Source organism: Miniopterus schreibersii (assembly GCF_964146895.1).
Source record: "Miniopterus schreibersii genome assembly, chromosome: 4".
Taxonomy (NCBI): domain Eukaryota; kingdom Metazoa; phylum Chordata; class Mammalia; order Chiroptera; family Miniopteridae; genus Miniopterus; species Miniopterus schreibersii.
The window spans coordinates 75,143,632-75,168,486 of NC_138105.1; the positions used below are offsets into that span (position 1 = coordinate 75,143,632).

General features: G+C 51.2%; 1 protein-coding gene across 1 annotated transcript in view; it reads right to left on the reverse strand.

Annotated features, from left to right (window-relative positions):
- LZTS1 (leucine zipper tumor suppressor 1) overlaps positions 1-24,552 on the reverse strand; it is a 45,066-nt gene extending 20,514 nt beyond the window's left edge. The window contains exon 1 of the mRNA XM_081135776.1: positions 24,370-24,552. The gene's annotated coding sequence lies outside the window, so the exon portion shown is untranslated. The remainder of the gene's footprint in view (positions 1-24,369) is intronic.
- Positions 24,553-24,855: the final 303 nt, after the last annotated feature.

The following is a 24,855-nucleotide window of genomic DNA, read 5'->3' on the forward strand; positions in this document are numbered from 1 at the left end:
TCACTGATGGGGTTACCCTCTGACATAACCAGAGTTGCATAAAGAAGCTCTGATGAGCCACATGGAGATGCTGGGACTTGAAGGTCGCTCCTGCTTGGCCCCTGCCTTTTCTTGTGCTTCACGCTCCAGTGATGCTGAATGGCTCATGGTTCCCCAAAGCGCCTCTCAGTGCTTTTCCACACGGTCTGCCCTCTGCCAGGAAGGACCTCCCTGACCTTGGCTGCTTCTCCAGGAAAGGTAGACAAGCACCTCTCCTTTTTACTGTGCCTGAAGGAGGCAATGCCAAGTCCTATGCCCTGTTGGGAAATCAAATCCGAGGCCACAGATACCCATTCCCTGAACTCTGGGGGGGAAGGGCTGGGCATACAACATCGGCATCGGATGGAGATCTCAGAGCAGAAGACTTGCTCTGGGCAGGAGGAGAGACCTCTAACTGGGGGATCTTAACCCTCAGCAACACCTCCTGTGCTGTTTTTGCTGGCATGGCAGAATGAGTCACCCAATCCCTTGGCGTCTCTGGCCAAGGACTGCATCTACTCCACTCGATTTCTATGATGAAATGAACAGAACAAGCTCAACAATGACACTTGGTGCCCGGCAGGCACAGCGCAAGCACTCAGTAATCGCCAGCTGTCATCACAGGGTATCCTGAACCCTGCTCACCTGTCAAGACCCACCGGGAACGCTGCCTCTCTATGGAGCTTCCAACGTGAATTCGAGGCCTGTCAACCCCTAGATCCTCTTTGGCAATGGCTCTCAAAGTATAGCCCCCAGCCCAGCAGCAACAGGGGCCTTGTTAGAGATGCACGCTCTCAGGCCCACCCCAACCCAGATTCCTGGGGCCCAAGACTGTGTTTTAGTGGCTCGCCAGAGGATTCTGGTGCAGGATAAAGCTTGAGAACCACTGTTCTGGTATTTTCTTGGTAATTTATCATTTTGTTGATTATAGCCTGACCTGAACTATTGTTAGTTCCTTGAGGGTAGACTTTGTCTTATATTCTGAGGAAATACTGGGTAAGTCCATGTGAATTTGAGTTAGATGAGCATTTTAATTAGATTTCATCTGTGTAATTCCTAACCTTGCATTCACCCCATCCCCATCCCCTCAACCTTCCCATCCACCCCAGGCCCTGGGGAAAATCTTAGCCTCCCTCAGTAAGAGAAGATTCCCTCCCTCCCTCCCTCCCTCCCTCCCTCCCTCCCTCCCTCCCTCCCTCCCTCCCTCTTTCCTCTCTCCCATCTTCCAAGGTAGCCACTTAGGGCTCATGAAAATAACAATGTGGAGTAAGGGTGGAGGGCACTTCTGGAGTGTTGGGAAACTAGATATTTAAGTTTGGATCAGGGGTATAAGGTATTGTGCTGTCCTCTCAAAATGCAAAACCAGGGCAAGGGAGTCTGCTCTAACCCCCTCGCACACAGATTCCTTGCAGGATAGCCGGCAGCCTGCTTGTTGTAACCCATGGCATTATAGCCAGGTGGAAGAGGGCCGAGGGCGCGAGAATCCCCTTTAATACCTTCCCTATCGCCACTGTGCTGGCGATGGGGCTCCTTCCCCAGGTCCTGTGGGCAGTACAATTAAAAGCTGGGGGTGACTATGGCCAAGGAGACATGTGTGCACATAAACATGTGATTTAGCCAAGCTGCCAGCCACTCTTGGTTTTCTCTGTGTCCAACTAAAGCCACTGGTTTGCAAACATAAGATTTCCCAGGAACACAGAAGCTGTGAACACAGCACAGGCTGCCAGTAGGGTGACGATATAATTTGGACACTTTAAAGAGTGAATGGGGGCACTGGTATTAACACATGCGGACTGCAGACAGAAAGTGGGATGTGGGATGTGGAGTCACCTTACATATCAGCCATATTTCTTCCTATGAAGGCCAGGCCAAGAGTGAGAATATTGAGGAGGGAGGTTTGGCGTCTCTAGGTCCCCTGCCCCCTCCCCTCAGCCACTTAGTGTTCAGTTGACTACAAGGGACAAGGAGTGGGAAGCAGCTAGGAACTAGTGAGTGCCAGCTAAATGGACCACTTCCCAGCTGCTCTGCCTACAGTGATACGTAGGGTGCTGCGGCACCTTGTACTTCAAGCACCTACACAGTGGGCCCTTATCTCATCTGTCCTCACCCAGCTCAGGACAGGTATTGTAACACAGCTCCAAGGTCACAGCTAGAAGAGCTGGTTCTAGAACCCAGGACTTCTAGCTCATAGGCCACAGTCATCCACTGCCCACACAGCCCAGTCATGGGGTAAGCAGGGTGAAAGCAGGACTGATATGCCTGACAGGGCAGGCACAGCTGCGTGTCACCTCCCAGGCATATGTCAGTAGTTGCTTTGACAGGTAGAGAGATCTGTCACTGTATCTGTGGGCTGCTGGGAGCATGTGTGCTTTTGTTCAACATTCACAAGTATTTGGTGAACATTTACTGCATGCAGTCACTATCAGGGCCCATGGCCACAGCAGTGAGCAGAACAAAGCCTGCCCTTACTGACATATAATCACCTCAGAAAGTAACAAATCTAACTTGCATTCAACCTAACCCCTGTACAATCTAACCCCAACCTCTCATCTCACCTCACCTGCCACTATCGCAAGCTATACCAACTAAGCATGCTTCCCAATTGGTCCAGGACACAGGGTCATTGACACACAGGGCTGCATCTCACATCTAGAGTGACCTCCTTGCCAGCATCTCTGAGCACTCTTAAGGGCCCATGTAGCCCTTTCCCTTCTCCATGCCTTTGTCATATCACCTCCACCCATCTTAGGCACAGCCCATCACCCTCGCCCAGACCCATCCTTCCTGGTTTCTCCTGCTCAGAAGACTCTACACTGATGACTAGTGCTTTTGTCACCTAGAGAGTAAACTCTTCTTGAGCCCAGATTCCGATGGGCAAACCAAAGAACTGAGACTCTCCAAGAAGCCTGGGCTCTTACCGCTGCCTTTTGTATTTCTGGACAGATTTGCTTGGGACTGCGGGAATTCCAGATTTGCTTGCAGCCTGTGGGGTGTGAATCTCCAGTGCTAAGACAGGGAAAATTCCAGGAAAACCGATGAGTTGGTGGTCTTATCTAGTCGGAAGTGGTAGTTAGTACAAAAGAAGGTTGAATGAGTCTTAGTGACATCCTGACCTGACCCTTGGCCCCTCACTGAGTGGCTCCCTGGGGTGATGTCATGGAAAACAAAATAGAGTGGCTGTTTGTGTGTGTGTGTGTGTGTGTGTGTGTGTGTGTGTGTGTGAGAGAGAGAGAGAGAGAGAGAGAGAGAGAGAGAGAAGGGGCTACCTCTCAGGGTTGGGCTCCTGGAGGGAAGTGTCTGTAGGGCCATGAGTTGGGGGCAAAGTAGAAGCCATGTAGAGGGGGTAGATGAATCTTTAAGTTGGGGGTAAAAAGAAAAGGAAGAATTGAGCATATCACTTAGCCCCAATCCCCACTTCTTCCTGACTGAAGCTTTCCTGGAGACCCCAGAGAGAGAGGTGAGCAGGGAGTGGGGGCAGCACCTGGGTAGGAGGAGGGCTAAGGGCATTTGGGAGGGGTAGGATCCCAAAGGGTGAAGGGGAACCTGGGGAGGGGGAAGAATAAAGAAAAGGGGGAGGGGGGAGGAGGGGGATGGAAGTGCTGGCTGGTTCCATCTGGGGCGCTCCCTCGGAAAGGCCTTCATTGTGATGTAAATACAGTGACTGGGAGGGGAGGGAGTGCGGGAGGTGAGGGTCCATGCAGACACAGCAGTAGAGATAAATGCAGAGATTATATCATAGCTGCTGGTTATGGAGATCTGATTTCTTTTGTGCAGATGTCACATGCTGGATGAGCTGTTATTAACTACAAGAAGTCGCCGCTGACTAGAGGGAGGTGTGCGGCTGAGTGCACTTTCGCATGGTAGAAGAAATCTCATAGCCTGCAGAAATGAAGGCAGCTTTCAGGGACTGGAGCACATTTTAATAGGAAGAGACATCTCTAAACCAGCAGCCAGCTACTCCCTCCCATCACCAACACTATCAGCACAAAAAGTAAAATAAAATAAAATAAGTGTAAGAGGCCTGTAGGCTATCAACAAATAATATAATTCAGGAGTAGACTTATTTTATTCATTTTAAGGTACAATGTCTTGAACAGTGGATAATTACTGAAGTTATCCCTAGGAGTAAAGTATATAAGGCTGGTATTAATTTCAACAGGACAAAACCGAGAAAAGAATGGTTTAAGAACTGGCCTTTGAACTGAGCATTTTCGCTCTGGAGGTCACGCTGACTGGAAGGGAGAAGGGGAGAATACTAGAAAGCCCAGGCAACCGCAGGCAGGCAAACTGTCCCAAAAGCACCCCTTTCTCTGCAGAGCCAAGAATCTCCTGCAAGATCCAAAACAACAGGATTTGTCAGCACTCTGGAAATTTCCCAGAGGGGCTATCACTGTCTATTGCCAATTCTGACTTGGTGCAGTTTGGGAATCTGGGACTGGAGGGAAGCTGGCAGGAAGACAATATGTGTGAGAGCCTCCCATGCAACCAGGAGTGTCCCAGCGCGTACTCGGGAAAGACGTGCAGAAACAGCCCCATTAACTGCGAGTCCCTTGGACTGTCTAATTTAGAACAGTGCCCGGGACATAGCTGGAGCTTGAGAAATGTTCAGTGAATGAACGAACGAGCAAACTTCCTGTTTAGGTCTCTTCTGGCTCAGATAGAGCTTCCACGCTGCAACACTAAAAGTTACCTTTCTGAAACACAGACCTGATCACTTCAGGCTGACTTCCTTTCAGCCTCTCCCCTTTGCAATGGGTCCTAATTTCCTCCCTCAGACACCTGAGCTCCCAGGGCATTCATGACCCTACGTGACCTGGGCCCTAACCCCTCTTTCCGGTTCTGTCCCACCCTTCACCCTCCACTGATTCCTCACCATTTCTCCCAATACCACTCTGCATATAACCCTCACGGCCTTGCTCAGGCTGCTTGCTGGTCAATCTAGAATCTCTTTCACAACTTCCCCTGTGACCCCAGCTTTGAGCCTGTGATAACCTGCTCTTCAAAGTCCCGCTCAAATACCACTTCCTCCGAGAAGCCCTCCTACGTCTCCCCCGCTGCTTCATCAGTCATTTCCCATCAGGGGGCCTGACTCCATTCTCTCTCTTCAATTTTTTGTTCTTTACCTATCACTCCGCACTAGTCTTTGGGTTTCTCGAAGACTAACACTGTTTCGTTGGTCTCCACATACTCAGCTACATGGGTGTTAAAGGAAGGAGGGAGAGAAGCCAGAGAGGCTGAAAGAGGTTGGGAGAAGAAAGGTTAATGAGTTGGTGTTAGGCAAATAAAAAATGGCAGACACCTAGCTACTTGCCTCAGAAATTGCTGTAATTGGCAAAAATCTCCTTTTTCCAGTTTAGCTTCCATCCCAAGCAGCGGACCTGCCACTGAAAGAGGGGAGATGAAGGAGCCTCGTTCCCCCTACCCCTACCAAGTTTCATCAGAGAAAAGAGGAGGCTGGGTTCCCCCCTTTCTCAGTTCTTTCTTTGGGCACTGATCTGAGTGCTTCCCACGATGAGGGCGCACCTTCCTCCCGCTTTAATCTGCCCAGGAATAGGGCTAATTGGAGGGGCTTCCGCGCCTTCTGCAGCCCTGTGGTGTCAGGCGTGAAAGTCGCCTCTCATTTTCGGGATGTGGATACTGTTCAGGCTGGCACCCTTCCTTGGGAGTCCAACTGTCATTCAGGCCTAATGAAAGGCCCCTAACAACTCGCTCATTCACTGTACCTCATTGTTCCTGTCCACTCGCTGACATTCACTGGGATAATTCCTCCCGTGCCACGTGCATGGAGGCGCGTGCACATGTGTTCAGACCCCGTGTTCCATTAGCAGTGAGGACACTTGAAATAAAGGGTAGCGCTGCCTGAATGCAGATCCGCCCTCCCCCTCTAATAGCTGGGGCGGCGACTGTGCTAATGTTATTTCAAGAAGCACCAGGAGAATCGGGGGCCTCCACAGAGCAAGCAGGGAGGAAGGGGCGGGGGCGTCCCGACAGCTCCCTTCTCTAAACACTGGCAGCTACATCACTCCAGACAGACACTGCTTTCCCCTCCCGAGCTTGCCAGAACCAGCTGGTTCTGGAGATCCAGCCTCTGCCTTCGTCTTAGCCGTTAGCCTGGCCTTCAAGGCTCTCCACAAGCCGGCTCTCAAGTACCTTTCAGGCTTACCTGCTGCCTCCTCCCTCACTGAGTCCTACCTCCACCAGCCAGGTCTGCTTCTGGGACCTGCACACAGGCTTTGTTTATGTCTCCTTTGAATTGCTGCTGAGGGGCGGGTGCAATGGCAGGTTGTTCTGTCTCAGCAGCTCAGAGGAAATAGTCTTCCACTGTTTTTTAAGGTTAGGGCCATGAAGAAGTCATTAGAGGATGCAGAGCAAATGTCAGACCATGAAGTTGGAGACGCAGAGGAGAGAGTGAGTGGCCTATTCTGTCACCCACCTGCCAAACTGGAGCCCTGCTCCCTCCCTCCATGGCCTGGCCTCAGAATCAGGCTCATTCTCCCCAGTGTCAGGACTTCAATTCTCCCCTGAGTACTGAGGCCCCACCAGAGGCTCCCAAGACCTACTCTTGCCCCACTCTTGTAGGGAGACACCCCTGATCCCCACCAGGACCCATAGTCCTTCTGATGCCCCCGGGCTTTGGGCAATACCCCCAACTGGCACTTGCCAGGCTCCTCCATGTGCACATATTATAACCAATTAGGTGAGATCCCAAATTTCTGGAGGTAAGAGGCCGAGCTCACAGCTCTGTAACTGTCCAGAGCACTGACAGGAAAGCCTGTACCTGAGAAACTGCTCCCTGGGCTCACAGACTTCTGGTGGGTGGGTGCAGATGCCTGTTTGATTGCAGGGCGAGAAACAATGATATTTGTTCTCTCCCAGGACAGATGGGACCTAGTGGGCAGTTGCTCTTGAACAGGGCACTTTGTAACCAAAGAAGTATCGGCTTTTGGGTCAGACAGATGTGGATAGCATGTCACTTGGCCAGTACCCAGCTGTAAGGTCTCGGGGAAGCTGCTTAGCTTTGAACTCTAGTGTTTCTGTGTGCATTTGTAAACTGCAACTGGGTTTCTCAGTCTTGGCTTGTTGACAAAGATCATTCTTTGTTGTAAGGGGCTGTCCTGTCCTGTGTATTGGAGGAATTTTAGCAGCATCACTGGCCTCTATATACTAGATGCCAATTATACCTACTCTCCACCCTCTCCCACCCAGTTGTGACAATTAAAAGTGTTTTAGACATTGCAAATGATGCCTGGGGACAAAGTCTTTCTCAGTTGAAAAGCACTAATATGTATACCCTGAGGTTGTTCTAAAGATTAGATGTGTGATAGCACAGGTCCAGTGTCTGACGCGTAGAGCAGGTGCTCAATGACTGTTAGTCCCGTTTGATATTTTAAGTAAAATCTGGCAGTTTTCCTTCCATCCTCACCTGCCATGGCATGTCCCTGGGCCTCAGAAGTGGGTGGAATGGGGACAGCTCTGGAGAAGAGCTTAGAAAAAAGTGTCGGAGCCCAATGATTTCTCCAGTGGCTTCACTGGTCTCAGAGGAGACATCTCATGAATGCTCAGTTGTGTCTCAGGAGTGTCTCGTGGGAAAGAGGTGGTATAGTTGGAGGTCTAGAGAGGTTTCCACAAAAAGCCTTTTCCAAACAGGCCAGCTGGAAGGAAGGCCTGAATACACCGACTGCAACTGCAGGCCCCAGGGGACAGACTGCCTGCCCACCTTGCCCTCAGCACATCTGGCCTTCAAAGCAGCCCAGGACTCTCCACTGGGGGGGAAGACAGAGGAGAGAGAGAGGTCTTTGGAGGCTGTACTCCCTTTAGGACTGGGGTCCATGGGGTCCATGGGGTCCATGGAAATCTTCCAAGTTCACAGCTGGACTGTCTAAGAGGCAAAACTACCTCAATATAGGTAATCTCAGTGTCACCCAAGCTACAGACACCCCACCTCCTCTGTTTTTTTGTTTTTTTTAAATGGTGGAGTAGAAATTATAATGGACTAGGAGCTTGAACTTGCTCCTCTAGACCAGCGACTGGTTGAGTGGTCTTGAGTGTCATTCTCTCCTGGGCTCCCCTTCATCATCTCTCTGAGGCAGCAGCAGGACTGCTCTCTCCGATACAGACACTTTGAGAGGCTCTGGTGAGATCAACGACCAAACGCACTTTGAGAAGAGAGAAAGGATTATTGGTGTCCACCACTGCCAAGTTCAGCCTCATGCTGAGGGAGGACTGGGCACAGAGGAGCCATTTAAAAGGGAGTCACCGGATGAAAGGACTGAGCTAACAGGATGAGAGCAAGCCAAGGCGGGTCATCTCTGGGCGGCCGGAGGGAGCGGCCTCTGAAGATTAATGAGGTCCGTGTGTAATAGGAGCCGGGAGCCAGCCCACAGCCCACAGCCCTGGAAGAGGGGGTCCAGCAGAGCAGATGCGGGACAGTTTACTGTTTTGGTTTAGCTTTAATCATGAGATTAGCTGAGAAAGGGTAGAAACCATGAAAGTTCCACCTTTTTTTTTTTTTTAATGGAAAGTTGAGATCCAAAAGCCCCATAGGCATGTTCTTTACTTGTATGCATTGCACTTGGGGAACTGGGGGCCTGACCCCCAGTGCACCCGGCCTGTTCTGTGGTTCCTTCCTCTGCACTGCTCCCTCCTTCCCGCAGGGCCTGCACCATCCCATGCCCAGCCTGTGGCCACAACCTTCAGGATGGCCTGTTGCCTCTCATTCTGCACAAAGGTCTTCTAAACACCGATTTCAACACTCTCACCACTTACCTTCCTGATAACCTTTTCTGCTCCCATGACCTAGCTGGTCAAGACCAATGCTACCATCTGCTAGTGTTAGAAAACCTCTCCATTAAGTGGTGAAATCTATCTTACAACTCACGTCCTCATGAGATACTTTGGCCAAGCCTCTTAACTCTCTGAGCCTTTTCCTTAACTCTGAAAATGACATGAAAAGATTTTACATGTGACCTCATGGTTGTGCTGTGAGGATCAATGACAGAGTAGATGTGATAGGGCTTTACAAACTGTAAAGTTCAGTGCCATCACTACAATCCACTCAGGTCTCTTCAACCTCCTTCAAGGTCCATCCAAGGTAGTTTTCTTGTGTTGTTTCTCTCCATAGGGATTCTCCCTCCTTTAACTGGCCAGGCAAATCCTGCCTCAAGGGCTCACGGACCTTTCCATCCTGATGGTCTCTTTCACTAACTGCACCTTTGGTACCAAGTCCCTGTCCTGCCTCAGTTCTTTTGCACACAGACAAGAGTTAGTGAGCCCCTTGCAATATGCCTGGGGTTTATTCATTATCTCATTTAATCCTCACAATAAATTTAGCAAAGTGTCTGGAGTCAAGGTCAGTGTGCAAAAAAAATTGCACTTCTATGTACTAGCAACAAGTAAATAAAAAAACAAAAAAACATATCATTTAGAAAATGTATATGGGAACAACTGACATTGTATATGATCTCTACACTACAAACTGTAAAGTATTGTTATGATAAATTAAAGAAAATCTAAACAAAGGCAGATATATGTCAGGTTCATGGATTCGGAAGACTTGATATTCTAAAGATGTTCATTCTCTCCAAATCAATCTATGGGGTCAATACAGTCCCAATCAGAATCCCAGCAGCTTATATAGGTATCCCCCCAAAATGTATACACGCTCTTGAATAATTATAAAGTCAGTGTTTATTAAAATACATTTCATTTTCAAAACTGAGCTATCAGTTATTAAAGTGTGTATAGATTTTTGGCCAGACACCCTGTATATTAAAATGCAAAGGGGCGAGAATAACCAAGGCTATCTTCAAAAGAACAAAGATGGAAGGTGCGTGTTACCAGATTTCAAGACCCATGGAGTAAGAGTAATTATGACAACGTGGTATTGACATAAAGCTAGAGAAACTGACCACTGGAACAGAACAGAGTCCAGAAACAGTCCCGTCACTTGCATTATGACAAAGGGGACAATGCAGAGCAGTGGGAAAATAAAGTTATTTTTATTCACTGCTGGTCAACTGGTATCTATTTATAAAAAAAGTAGATTTTGACTCCTGTTTCACACGACATAAAAACAATTCCAGATGACCTGTAGACATAAATATGAAAGGTAAAACACTAAAGCTCCTAGAAGGAAACATAGCAGAACAACTTCTTAACCAGGGCATAAAAAACACTAACCATAAAGAAAAAATACTGACAAATTAAGAATTTCTCTTCCTCGGAGGTCTCCATTGAAATTAAACGGCAAATCAGAGAGTGGAAGGAGGAACTTCTAATACACATATCTGAAAAAGGACTCCCCCAGATTCATATGTCGAAGCCCTAACCCAAAAGGGATGGTATTTGGAGGTGGAGCCTTTGGGGGGTGATGAGGCTTAGATGAAGCCCTCCCTGAGGGAGCCCATGATGGAATTAGTGCCTTTATAAGATAAGAGGAGGAGACCACCATGAGGACACGGCAGGAAGGCGGCCCTCTGCAGATCAGGGAGTGGGCTCTCAGGAGGCGCCAAATCTGCCAGCACCTTGATCTTAGACTTTCAGCCCCCAGCACTGTGAGAAATGAATGGTTATTGTTTCAGCCACCCCATCTATGGTATTTTGTTATAGCAGCAGCCTGAGGTGACTAAGACAGTAAGGAGAGGAAGGCTGGAAGCTAAATCTATAAACTCACCCACCTTCCCTTTTGCTCTCCCTCTCTCCCTCCCTCCCTTTCTCTCCTTTCCCTCCTGGCTCTAAAAAGTGTTCCTGAGCTTGCCTGGTTTTTGATTCAGCCTCCAGACTTGGCAAAATGGTGTAACCTTTAGGATGGGGCTGGCGGGGTGGCTTCAGCAGGGGTCCCAGATGTGGGGGTCTCCTTCACTGAGCTGTTCCTGGTGAGGTCTCTCGGGTAGCGGGGAGCTGGACTGTAGTGTCTGTTCAGCTCTCACCTCTCCCTGCTCCCAGGGCTTAGTCCTGCCTCCTCCAGCTCCCTCTCAGCCTCGCAGCTCTTTTCTCCAAGAGAAGAGGGAGTGAAGCTGTGTTGGCAGATCACTGAGCGAGGCTTCCTTCCCGCTGCCTCCCTCCCTCCCCCGCACAGCTGGGGATTCTTAAGTCTCTGTCTCCCAGAAGAACCAGGACCTGGAAGCTGTCAGAAGCCTCCTCTGAAAAGGTTGATCACCAGCCTCCTACGGCTTAGGAGTGGGGTTACCGCTGCCCAGGAAAAGCTCTGGGGGATAGCTGCTGTCCCCTCCCATCTCCTCTGGCCAGAGGAGGGTGCCCGAGCTGGATAGCAGAGGCCAGTGATGTCAAGCAGGGGGAAGAACTCTCTCTTCAGCTCTCATTGCTGAGTGTTTCCTTAGGTATTGGACTAAGCACTATGTACACATGACCTGGTGCTAGCTGCACCCTGAGAGGGAGGCACTACTGTTACCCCCACCTGACAGACGCAGCACATGAGGCCTCAGGCGTTGAACCTGAGTGTGGTCAACAGCACTCTAGCTCTTTACCTCTAGCACAGACCTCACCACTGGTGATGATCCCCAGGCCCCCTTGTCCACCCACCTCCCCCCAGGCCTGCAGTTCCTCCAGACCTCACCCCAACACTGCCCTATGGCCCAGCCCCTCCTTCATCACCCCCTGTGCTGCGGGGTCACCCCTAGTCTTGGGCCTTGCCACAGCCTCTCTAAGCTTCTACTTCCTTCTGCAGGCTGGTGCTAACAGCAGTACCTACCTCACAGGACTTCTGTACTTATTGAGTGAAATTTTACTTGTAAAGGCACAAAGATATAATTAGGAGCTTAATAAATGGTAGCTAGTTTGTTGTTGTTTTTAAACATGGGATTTGGTGACTCGAGACATTGCTGGGCTCTAAGGCTAGGCTCAAACTCCTGATAGACTTTTCTCCAACTTTGCAGATCCCTGGGCTCTACTGTTTTTGTTTCACTGTCTAAGGAACTGGGGACATTTCCATTTGGGACCTTTAGAGATTAGATTTTTTAAAAGATGAGTAATCATCTATCAACTGTTTAAAAGAATTGCTCTTAAAGTGCTTAGAAATCACTGATCTAACCGAGGATAGTAACACCCCTGAGGACACCCGGTGTCCCTGGGTCCTGGCACAGAGCCTGCCAGGCAGAACTCTGGACACTCAAGGGGAAGAGCAGACAGTCAGAAACTAGATGTGCAGGGGGAAGCAGTTCCAGCCTCTGGTCTTGGTGAAGCACAGGGTAGAGGCTGGGCTGTGTTCAGCAATAGCATCTCCTTCCCCTGAGGTGTTTTGTGCTCCAGTCACAGGCTCGCAGGGGGCTAACAGCAGCCCAGCCCCAGGGCTTCCTGGAGGCATTTCTGTGGCTCTCAGCCCTGCCGTCTTCTTGGGCTGCAGCCCTGTCCCTGGCCTCCACTGTCAGCCCACATTTTCACTACTTCCTTGAAGGAGCACCTGTGGGGTCCTTTTACCGGAGTCTAGGGAGGGGCAAGGAGAGGACAGGGTGGCGGGCTCCGGGGTGTCATCTCAGCTCAGGGGCTTGGGCAGGAAGAGTGAATTTGAGGCAGCTCGGGGCTGGTTTGCCCTGCGCGAGGCTCAGTCTTGCACAGGGGATGGTACACACAGAACACCCTGTGGTTTTCTGGCAAAAGAAATTCTCATAGTCACCAACCACTCTTAGAAGCCAGACTCTACCTTCTGTCGGCGCCCTTCTGTGACTCAATGTGGAAACATTTGCTTGCAAAGGCTGAGTTCTATAAGACCTTTCTGGTCTTCAGGGAAGTGGCTGATTCCTGGGGTCCTCCGCCCCTGTGCCCCTGCAGACTGCCATCCTGGCTGCCTCAGAAGCGCTGTGCAGCCAGCGCAGGTCTGGGCAAGGCAGGGAGCAGCACTGTGCTGAGACAGATCTGCAGCTGACTGCTCCCAGAAACACCCGTGCCTCCCTGTCCCTGTTGCTCAGTTGCTCGGGTTTAGGTAACAGAGCACAATCCTCAGCTGCTGGTGGAATAGGTGTGCGGAGAGGGTCTGTGCTGCCAACTCTTCGCCCTGTCTCCCCATCCTGGACACATCTCCCGAGGGACCTACTGGGCAGAGACATGTTCAGCAGGCCTGTGGTTCTTTAACAAGTTCCACGTCTCTGTCAGCTTCTCAGTCATAGAGACTGTCCCAGGGACTGTACAGAGGCCAGTCCTTCAAACCCTGTCTCAGTCCTGCAGGTGGGAGGTGGGCAGGTGAGGGGTTCCCACCTCCCCTTGATTTAAGGGTCAGGGGCAGAGACTGCCCCAGGCAAGTCCCATGACTTCTTTGTCCCTGGGCAGCTCTTTGAGATCTCTTCAAAGCCTCCTGGTCCTAGAATAGAGGCTGTTGCCACTGGGCTGGCCTCTAGGCCAACACGCTAGGATGGAGAAATTGCTGGACTCATTGGATCAAAAACCTAAGGGCCGTGTGCTATGTGCCCTAGAGAAAATCACTTCCACTCTCGGGACCTCACTTTTAAAGTGAAGAAGTTTCCTCTACTTAAAAAAAAGAATCCAGAGGAAGAGGAGAGGGCAGGTGGAAGGTGTGTTCAGCACCACCCTGCTTGTTTCACGGGGAGGATCCCTGTCGGGGAGCATGTGTCAAACGGGAGCGGCTTCTCCTTGGTCCACCCCGGCTCCTGCCCCCGTCTGCTGAGTGCCAGTTAGGCGGAATAAATCATCTAATTTTCCAGTGCAGACTTCAACTTCGGTCGCTTGCATTCTCCTGTGTGATGCAGCCGGACCTGGGCCCGCTCACATCTGTGCATTCCCCCTAAACTGAATGCACAGAGAAGTTTCACTTTATTTGTTTTTCTTTCTCCCCCTTTCCTGACCTTACGTGCTACATAATCCAGAAAATGATCCAGATGGGAAAGACATTGGCTTTGAAGCAAGAGGCAGGAGGAAGGAAGACAGAGACGCGGCGTACGCCCCTTCTATCCAGCCCTTCACCCTGGGGAGAAACCGTCCTCTCTAAACTCTGTTCCACACAAGTGCTGGAGTGGAAGTTGGGGTCCTCCCTGAGGTGGAGGGAACCCCTAGCTGAGCCCTGGCCTCCCAGCCTGCCTCTCACCTCCTTTCTCTCCCTCACACACGTGGCATGAGCCAAAGTGAGCAAGAGATCCAGTTTCAGTGCTGAGTCTCCACCTAGGACATTCAGTGATGTCTCACTCACCGATTCTGCACAGTATCACAAGTCAAAATTTAGTCAGATTGACAGTGTGGATGGACACCCACAGTGGCAAAGGTGGAGGGGTTCCCTCTTGTATTGTTTTCAGTTACAATGGTCTCTGTTTGCAGAGTAAGCAGATAAGAAGGTAGCTGTCACAGAGAACACTGCCTGGCTCCAAAGTTGTCCCTCCCTGACCCCTGGACATGTGCCTGGACAACGAGCTCAGGACCTTCCAGAATAGAGAACTTACTCTTATGCCTGGTTTCCTTCCACTGGAGCTGTTGGGAAGGGGCTGAAGCTAACGCAAATGGAGCTCCTATGTTTCACATTCTTTTACTTATACTAGCCCATGGAATTTTCATAAAACTTCTATATGGGACACAATACATGTTACAGATGAGAAAAATGAGGCTCAGAGAGGCTAAGTGACTTGCCCAAAACCACACAGCTAACAGACAGCACGGATAGCTGGGATCCAAATACTGGTCTCTGATTCTTTCTGCTGTCCGCTCCCAAACTTGCCCACACTTGTTTCATGGGATCGACAAGCATGAAAAAGCCCATGCCTCACCTTTAGGACTTGCCTGCTCTCTCTGCCAGGGCTGTGGTTGCCATCCAGGTGAGGACTGACATGGCAGGAGCTGAATTATTTCTGGAAGAAGGTGCTGTCTCCAGGTGTCACTTCACTAGAGACTTCACAGGACACTGCCCTGGGGTTGCCCTCTCTTGACTGTGCAGGTTGTTAGCAAGCAAGAAGGAAGCTCTCGGCAGGCGCCAGGCTGAGGAGCCTTCCAGAATAAGATGGGGAATGGTGTTCTGAGAGCTTCAGAGCTGTGGGCAGGGGACTCCCTGGCACCCTGTTCCTCTGAGAGTAAAGGAGGTCCCTGCTTGATGAGACCTGCCTCCTGTCTGGGAGGCTCTCTCCATGTGGCATCACCGCCCTGGGCGGTTAGCACGGCTGATTGGCACCCACGACCTTTGCATTTTGTTTGGATTTGGTTTAGATGGAGCTTATATGAGACAGAGGCAGAGAACTGGTTTTTCATTTTTGAAAGGTGCCAACTGGTAGCAGCTGCAACGGATAGTAAAGCTTCATTGTCACATTAGCTGGGAACTTCTCAGAACCCTCAGAATAAAAGAAAAGGCAGAGGAACAGAGGGAAATAAAATGTCTGAAGCAGCCAGGGAACAAGAAAGAAGATAGGAGAATAAAACGGAGGTGATGGGCATTAGCTGTTACTGACATCCAGGGCATCCCTTGACCTGGGGGGGGGGGGATCCACAGAGACTGAGAGTGCCCACTATCGATACATTCTCGTGTGTCCCATGGGGCACACCTGCTGAACACTCCAGGTTGAGGGTCTGATTAATTCTACTGGCCCTGCAGTCCTTGTTCACAATTACCAGTGGCTGAGAGGAAAATGTCCTGAAGTGGGAGCACAGCCCTGGTTCTGCCACTAACCAGCCTTGGGACCCTGAACAAGGCCCTCCAGTCTGACCTCTGTGTTTTCACCCATAAAAAAAAAAAAAAGGAAAGAAAGCCTGCTGTGATTCGTTCCAGGGCCAAAGCAGTCCAAAGCAAGGTGCTAGCCATGTCTCCTGTTATAAATAATTCCTCCACACAGCACATTAACCCTGACCTTTGATCTTGGACTAGGAACTCCCCTCTCCTTGAACCCTGGCTCCCCCACGTTTCCAGGCTGCATGAGATCTCTAGGAACATGTGCTATCAACTTGCAGGCAGGGAGGAGAGAAAAGCGTTCTAATAAATAATGTTATATCTAGAAAGTGTTCCACCCTCACCTCCATTCTATACTCCATTGCTAGATGAACCTCCTAAAACCCAGGTCTGCTACATGCCAGTCCTCTTATTACTACCAGGGCTCCCTGCTGCCACCAAATAGCACGCAAACCCCAAGCTGGGAAGGCAGAGTGCTCCTCAGTTTAACTCATCTTGCCTTTGTTTTCCTGCCTCTTGTCCCCATCTTTGCCACCCTCTCCCTCCATCTCTTAAAATCACACCCAGCCCATAGGGCCCTACTTAAATTCTACATGTTTATATAGTGATATATTTTTAATGTATCTGTCTCCTCCCCCATTTCCAGGCCAGCTATGCCTTGTGGAAGGGTCTCCTCCCTGGGAGCTGGCAGAGAGCTTGACATGAATATAACATTCTATGACTTTAAAGGAATGGAATTAAAATAGAAAGAACTGTGTTCTTGGGTCCAAAACAGCAGTTCTTGGAAGTAAGTAGAGAAGAGACAACAATTTGGGGGAGAAGTTTTTGTTGGGGAGAGGGTGGACTGGGGCAGATACAATGAGACTTAAACAGCCCTTCAACCCTGAGATTCTGTGTTTCTATGCAGAGTACTGGTCATTTCTTCAATACAGGAGCTTTAGTTTCCAGATACATCCTGGAATCCTGGGCTTGGAGGTTCTGCTAGAACTCTAGCATAGAAGTAACTCCATTGTCAATAGCAAGTTTCGAAGTCAACAGATGGCCCTGGTGCTGTGAGGAGGCCTGGGGAAGCTGAAGGCCTAGTGCTCCAGTCTTCCAGGTCGATGAGGAAATGTCGCGTCAGGAAAAGCCTAGCATCCTGCCCCCAGGCGCCCCCCAGCTGGTGCAGAGCCTTCAAGCAGGGGGAGCTGCAGGCCCAGCCGGGGAGGAGGAAGGCAGCTGGAAGCCCTCCTGGCTTTCAGCGCAGCTCCCTTTACAGTGCAGGTGGAGGCTGGGGCTGCCTAGGGCTCTCTTTTTCCCCACCTGCCTGCAGTGTGGTTTGTCTGCTGGCGCCGCTGAGAGTAGGGGCTGGGGGAATTTGATCAGCAAGGAGGGGGAGGCTGTCTCCCCAAGATGTGAGCCCAGTCTAATCCTTCCCTCCTCCTCGAGCACTGCTGAGATGCCCTTCCTGGGAGGAGCAGAAGGGAGTCTGAAGGCTGCAATAAATAAGGGAGGGTCCTGAGTGCTTCAAGTGTCCTGAAGCCCAGGCGCCTCTGGCCTCACTGCTGAGGTGATGGGCAGACCGCACAGGCCTCCTCCAGACACTCAGACAGCTGCCTCTTAGCCACTGGCAGAAGGTCAAGAGCAGCTCCAGGGCTCACTCCCCAGACTTCTGACCCCTGACATTCGGAGTGTGGTTCCCCAGTGTCCTTGCCTCCCTAGCAATGTGGCGGCTTTTGTCCTCGGGTTTTCCCATTGTCTTACTAGAGAAGAGAGTGGGAGGGAAGAAAAAGGGTTGGGGGCCCACCAGGTTCCAAGCTAGCTTGGGTTGTTGCTCTGTTCACCTTCCACCCTCTCCTTGGGAGACCAAACAAATGTTATCAGTGACTCAGAGAACCTCCTGCCAAGGTCACTCTGCCCTTGCCTGATGCTGTCTCTGCTGTCTGCCCTGAGAACCACTCTTTACCACTTCCTGCCAGCCCCAGTGTAATGCCAGGCGGGCAGTGGATGAGCCATTGAGGAGCATCACATCATGCCTCACGGCTGGAGGGCACCCGGAGCCTCTGCACCAGGACGGGAGGCTCTAGGTGTCTGCTTCCCTGGCCGGTCTGTAACCCTTTCCCTCCCTGTAGTTTCCTCTCTGAGATGAGAGACCAAGCCCTGAAGCTCCCTTGTCATTCCTTCTACTCTTGGCTGCCTCTGTTCCCAGACCCTGTGGCCGTTGGGAAGTACAGGGAGATCTGGTGGCTGGGTAGGAAGGGCCACAGCAGGCCTCAGCACCATCAGTCTCATCCATTTGGGGCTGAGCCCTGACTGTGTCCAGGGCCTGGTGCTACACACCTGAGGCATGACACACTTTCTCTTTCAAGGGTTTATAGTCTAGGCAGGGAGGAAAGAAAGCGATGAGAATTAATAAGACATGGGAACAGATGCTCACTGGTACGTGACAGCAACTATTGTAGAATTTAAGGAACAGGAAGCTAATGGAGGGTGAGGTCTTTCTCTCCCCACAGCTGATGTCCTTTCTTCCCCCCCAGACCAGGCAAGTGCTGCCCCTCAGTAGTGAGTGTACCCCTCTTACCCTAGAACCCTTGCCTCTCCTCCTGCTAAGCCGGGACCCACACACCCACTGCTCACCACCCTTTCCACCCTCCAGTGTTACTGGGGTCATGGGGAAAAGGTGCTGGCGAACCCAAGCTTTGTTTCCCTGCCTCCTTCGCTTCCTCTTAGCTCCTTCCCTCTCTCCTTTCCTTGCCTGCCTAGACTCAATTCTCTCTCTTTTCAGCAGGAATATAATGTTCGGCTGCTTTACACCCACTCTCTGAGCGCTGCCAGTGAATAATGACTGAGGTGGTGGGTGGAAGTACAGCAAGCTGAGACCAATTTAGCAGCCCAGGGTGCCAGGAGGAGGCTGACTGAGCAGCAAATGGCTTTGCCACAGCAAGGAGAGTGCAGATGCCCCGGAGCCGGCAGGCCAGCCAGCCCGGTGCATAGCCCTGCCCTGGGGCCTGGCAGGCACTGCCTCAGCCACCCACAGTCTGTGCACAAGGTTATATTCATGCATGGGGCTGGGTTTGTCTTTAGACGGCAATGGATTTCCAGAGCAATACCCACCCCACCAAGATCTTAGCTCCACTTTTGACACCCTTGAGGGGCAGTTTCCTTGTACATCCCCTGGGCTGGGAGTTTCACCTAGACCTTGAACTCTTCCAGAGGATGCTTTGGCCTGGGGGCAGTGGCAGCTCTAAAGGGCTGATGGCAATCAGACTGGGTGCTCTGGGCATGGCAGAAATTGAGGTTCTGGGGTGTCGGGGAGGGGTCATGCCACAGAGAAGTCACCCAGGGAGACCCAAGTGTGGGTCTGCCAGGTCCCACCATCTGGAGTCTCTGAGGATTCCTGTTGTGGGGTGAGGTGGTGAGTGTGGGTACCATAGGAGAGCATGTCTCAGAGGGAGAGATGACAAGACTGGATGACTGAATGTGTATGTGTGTGTGTGTGTGTGTGTGTGTGTGTCTGCTGGCTGCCATTCTGAAGGCACACATCTCCCACAGTAATTCACTGACATGGAAGCAAATCTATGGGTGATCTGGGTAGGGTAGCTCTTTACTGCCTTTGTTCCAGGTACTGGATATAACTCACATCATCTGTTCAAACACCAATTTGGTCTGTCACTAAGTAAGAAAAATCACCTCTGCTGGCTTGATTAGAAGAACAATTAGCATTAGGTGTTAGTGAGCGCACACGTGCGCACACACACACTCACACAGCTTGTCCTCTGTCTCTTCTATCTCCCTCCAAACCCACTACACCCTCTTCCCTATCCACGCTCCAGCTGAATCTCCCCTAAATTTCTCCCCGTTGGAGGCAGCCTCCATGTGTGATCACCCCCTGAGCCTGATTTCCACACGCTGCTCACATTGCCAGGGCAGAGGCTGCTGGCCCATTTTAGTTTTGAATTTATTTAATGCCCATGGACAAAGTGGAAACACTGAAACAGATAATGGAATCAAGTCTGATATTCCAATGGAATGCCATTAATTCAGATTCTATAAAGGCAAAATTTGCTATAATTTCAACGTGGAGGGAACCAAACCTTATGAATTTACTAGCTATAAAGAAAGAACCGATACAGGTAAAGTTCATTTCTTAAAGTAAGTCTCAAGTAGACATTCCTTTATGCTCAATACTCCCTAGTCTATTGTTTATTGACTTAACATAAGTGCATAACAAGTACTTAGGGAGAGGGCGGGCAGAGAAAAAGTGAGGAAAACTCTGACTCTCATCACACTTGGATTACAATAATTACGAAAGTAACTGAGTTCTTATGATTTTAAAAATATCTTCCTTTTCCTAGACATTAAACACTTGTCAACAATGCCGTGACCCTAAATCTGTTCAATTAGTGAGGCCTGATGGTGGGTGGCTATCGCCCAGGACTGGGGGCCAGGATGGCTGGGTTCAAACCCCAGCGTTCCACTAAAAACCTTGGGTAAACTCTTTGACCTCTAACGGGCTCCCTCAGTTTTCTCATCTGTCAAATTGTAGAAGAAATCTTCCCACAGAGTTGGTAATAATAATGTCCCTTTTAAGGTGTAAAGTCCTGGACAGATAAAAAGGGCTATTAAAATCATTATTACAGGAAGCCTAGGAATGGTGTTCGCCGTCTGGTGGAAGTCGATGTCTGGCAGGAAGCAAGAGAGTGAGAGAAGCAGGATGGAGATCACAGATACAGAAGCAGCTGTGCCAAACGGCAGCTCGCCCAAAGCCCGACTCAGCCATGCTCGGCGTGACACATCCCCACGCACTGCTCTCGGTCCTTGGAGGAGGGGGTCCAAGGCCAGTCTGCACACTCGTTGGCTGGAGGCAGTTGTAAGAGGTGAGCCCTCCCACCCATCATTCCCAGCTCTTCTGGGCAGGGTGACTGGTTGGGGGGGAGGGGAGGAGGTAACAGGTTACCCCCAGGGTTCCCCTCTAGAAGGCAAAGCCCTGTCCCCTCAGCTCTCAGCTTGCATCCTGGAGCTGTGACCTGGCTGCAGTTATGTCTAAGCTCTTATACCTTCTTGAGGTTGAGTCCTTGACCACCTTCTTCCTGACATCTTCACCTTCCTCATGCTGAGCAGCTGCTGTGTTCAAAGTTAGCACAGTCCAAGTGTCAATGTCCTTGTCACTGATTCATGTGTGCTGCTTCCCCTTCCCAATTCTCGTCACAAAATGTCATCTTAAACCATTATTTAGCCATTTTAAAAAATCTCCCATCAGCCTGGCACTTTGCATAGATAAGACCTTTAACAAACAGTGAAATGCAGAGTTTTTCAAACTTGAGTGATGATCTTTGAAAGAAAAACTAAAATCATCACAGTCCCTAAGAAGGCATGTGGCAACCCTGATATGAGAAATAAGGGGGTGATCCAAAGAGCACGGGAAGGGAGTCACCAGACTGTGACCATGTGACCTTGGGCAAATCATGGCCAGATTACCTCCCCAAACATGGTAGCAATTCACACTCCCAGCAGCAGAGTAAGAGTATCCAATTTAGATCAGTGGCTTTCCAACTGCAGCAACACAAAGATCCATTCAAAATCAAACTCAAAGACCAACCACATAAAGCTCCTAAAGATTCCCCAGGCCGTTGGACACTTCTTTGTTGGCAAAGTCCCAGCAACACCTCATCATTGCCCTGGAGCCACTGCCCCTGGGGTTCCAAGTCTAGATCACACCTAGCATCTCCCATTTTATAATTGTACTTGTCCGCTGACTGAGCTGGAGATTGAGTGGGTTGGCAGATAGAGAAGGTATGTGTGTAGGGGGGGCTAGGTTTTCCTTAAGGCTCCCGAACTGTTGGAGGCAGGACCTGGGATGGAGAAGCCCTGTCTAGGCAGAGCCTCTGAAGGAACTGGCCCAAAGCAGAGGCATGAATACCAGAGGCCACGCCAGCAAAGTGTGCCCCCTGCACAAATCTGCTGCTGGGAAAAATGCTCCCTGCCAAGGGTCTCTGACAGCTCTTTTCTTTCCCATCACTTTATTAAACAAGCATTTACTAAGGGCCTACACAGAGTAGCCAGACACTGTACTTTCCTCTGGGAATTCATGACACAATCTCTGCCTCTAAGAATGTTGCTGGCTCTTCAGGAGCCAGTGAGTAAAGGGAGAGCATGGAATGATGGCAGGAACCGAGGAAGGCCCGTGACCTAGGCTTAAGGAAAGGAGAGGGGACAGTTTCTTGGAGGAGGTGATCCTCATGGTTAAAACCAGAAGTGCAAGCAGGAGCTAGCTAGGTGGAAGGACCGGGCAAGAACGTTTTACAGGGAAGAAACACGTATTTCTATGTTCAAAGGAAGCAGGAGCCAGGGGCTGAGCGGAGTTCAAATCCTCACTCCCTCCTCCATTTGCCATCCCAGATGCGCTCTGTAGGTCTCCTCCTCCGATCATCATACATACCCTGCAGGGCTGCACTGAGAATTAAATGAGATAATGAATAAAAAATACTGGGCACACAGTGCACGTAGTGGATGTTATTAGATGTTGTGAACTATTACCCATTACGCTTGTCTCTAAGCTGCTTAATGACAGGTTTGCCATCATTACTTTACTCCTCTTTGAAGCCTCACTGCCTGGCCCAGAGCCTTGCATTTCGTTGGCACCCAATGAATATTTATTAAATGAATACTGAATAAGTGGAAAGGCATACAAATAAATTTGGGGAATTGGAAAGCCATTTTCTTATGGCCGAAGCCCATCCACCTCTTGGCCCATACAGGCAGACACACGGCCTCTCAAAACTGCCTGGCGAATCTTCCCCTGACACATGCCCTACACACACACTGCACAGCAGCGCACCTTTGATGGCAGCCACCTGCCACACGTCTACTGAGGCACACAGACACACACACAAGCACAAGCTGCATGGTGGAAACAGGTTTTACCTCGTGAAGCACACAGAGGCTGCCATTTAAATAACAAACGTCCCGTCCTCCCTCTTGCTCTCCTACAGACACCTTCGAGAGACACCCTTCTTTCTCCACCTGAGTTTCTTCTCACCTCAAGCCGAGTGAGTGTCCCCCACTCTCCTCTATCCAGCTGAGGCCTTGTACTTGAACTCCCAGTTGCTAAGTCTAACTTTGCTCCCACTAGCTGTGGACCTCCTGGAAGGCCCTGCCCCTCCCATGCCTCAGTTTCTTCACTGGTAAACACAGAGAGTGAGCCGTGCTTCATGCCAACCTGGTAGTTATGTTGTGAGGATAATGGAGATAACAAAGGAGATAACGTCTGTGATGTGCAGAAAGTGCCTCAGAAGAAAGGCGCTGGATAAATACAAGGTGCAGACACCACGCCTGATTAGCGTGTATGCCTCTGCCCACAGACTTCCACCCACGGACTTGGATCTTTTCCACCCTGGAGCACAGACACCCTTCCCCCTGCGAACTCTGTCTCTAATCCCCATTTTCACATGCATACATATACATACATTCTTCCAGCACCTGTATTTTCCCCAGCAAGCACACAGAAAATAGTTTTTGAACTTACAGGAAGCTCAGGTTACAAACATTCTCTTGCTCCCACCCACAGACTGTTCTCAAGGGTCTCTCAAGAATTGCCAAGCAGAAAGCTCATCCCTCTGTGGCTGGGCTCCTCTGCTCCCACAATTATAATTAGGCTGCACTTCCAGCAGAGCAGGAGCCCCTTATCTGGCACAGCTCCTGCCAAGAGCTCTCCGGAATTCAGTGCCTCCTCACTCATTTGCCAGCACCCAAGACCAGAGCCGAGGAGAGTGTGGATGGAATGGAAGAGGAAGGATCTGGGAACTTCAGATGCTCAGATCCCCAAGCACTCCTTGTTCCTAAGAAATTGAAGGGTCTGAAGCTAACAAGTCTGGGATACTTTCCTAGGGCTGCCACACTCGTGGGCGAGAACACTCATTTGCTCCACAGTTCAATCCTTTCCACTTAGAGCAGGAAAGAGAAAGATCACCTGGCTCTTGTTTTGGTGCCTTAAACATGTGGAAGGGTGTGTGTGTGTGTGTGTGTGTGTGTGTGTGCGTGTGTGTGTGTGCGCGTGGGGAGAGTGGGGGGCTGGCTGCCTGTGGTGGGTGAGAGAAATAAGTGCATGCTGTGTGTGCGTGCATGTTCAGGACTGATCCTGGTGACTTGCAGTACCAGGGGCCCACTTACATTCTGGGGTTCATCACCCCCCACTTAAATCCTGGGGTTCATCACCCCCTCTCTATCTACCTTATCCCGTGTGACATACTCCTTCAGTGAAATATTCCAAACCTCTGACTGCATCAGTGTCCCTGCCACCAGTGCGGACACAGCCCATCGCCCAAGTTCCAGGCCAAGTTCAGTGGCCAGGCTTCAGCTGTCAGACGCTCCGTCTGGGGCCAGGGCCCCTCCAGTCTCACGATCACCTCTGGCCTCGGACACCAGTGTCACCCAACACTCGTGTCTATTAAGATCAGGTTTGGGGCCGGGGCGGAGATAAACCCTGCCTGCAGGAGAGAGAGACGAAGACAGAAGGACGGAAGTACCATTCTTTCTCCTGGGCTGGGACCAGCCAGCAGCACCCTCCCTGGTGGAGGGGAGACCCTGACAGTTACGTGCAGAGACAAAGACACCTAGACGGACCTGGCACAGACAGACAAAGCCTGACGGACGCGCGGACGCACCGCACGCCGCGGGGAGCGCGGTGTCACCGGAGCCCGGGCGCCCTCCGCGGCAGCCGACCCTTAAGGAAGGGAGGAGACCCCTCGTTCCCCGCGCCTTACCTGCGCCCTGTGCCTCGGGCTGGCTTGAGAATTATTTTTCAGTGTGTTCTGCAGTTTGTTCCCGTCTGTCTTTTCCCAGAGCTGCGGGGTGGCTCTGGCTCGCGGGACGAGGCAGGCGGAGAAACTTCGGCCGCGCCGCCCGCGCGCCGCTCGCCACCCGCCAGCTCCCAGCGCGCCTGCCTCTGCGCGGGGTCCCCGAGCCACGGGCGGGCAGGCGGGCGGGCGGGGCCGCGGCGGGCGGGCGGGGCCGCAGGGGGCGGGCTGGGGAGGGGCCGGCGCCGCTCATTGGCCGGGGCGGGGCAGAACCGCGGCAGGCGGGGCGGGACGGGGCCGGTTATTGGTCGGAGCGGGGAAGGGGCGGGGCGATATCCGAGCCGGCGCCGCTCATTGGCCCAGGCGAGGCCGGCAGCCTGGCCCTCGCCGCTCCTCGGCCTTTGTTTCTGACTGACAGCTGGGACTGCTCGGCACTCCAGGCTCCTCTGCGTC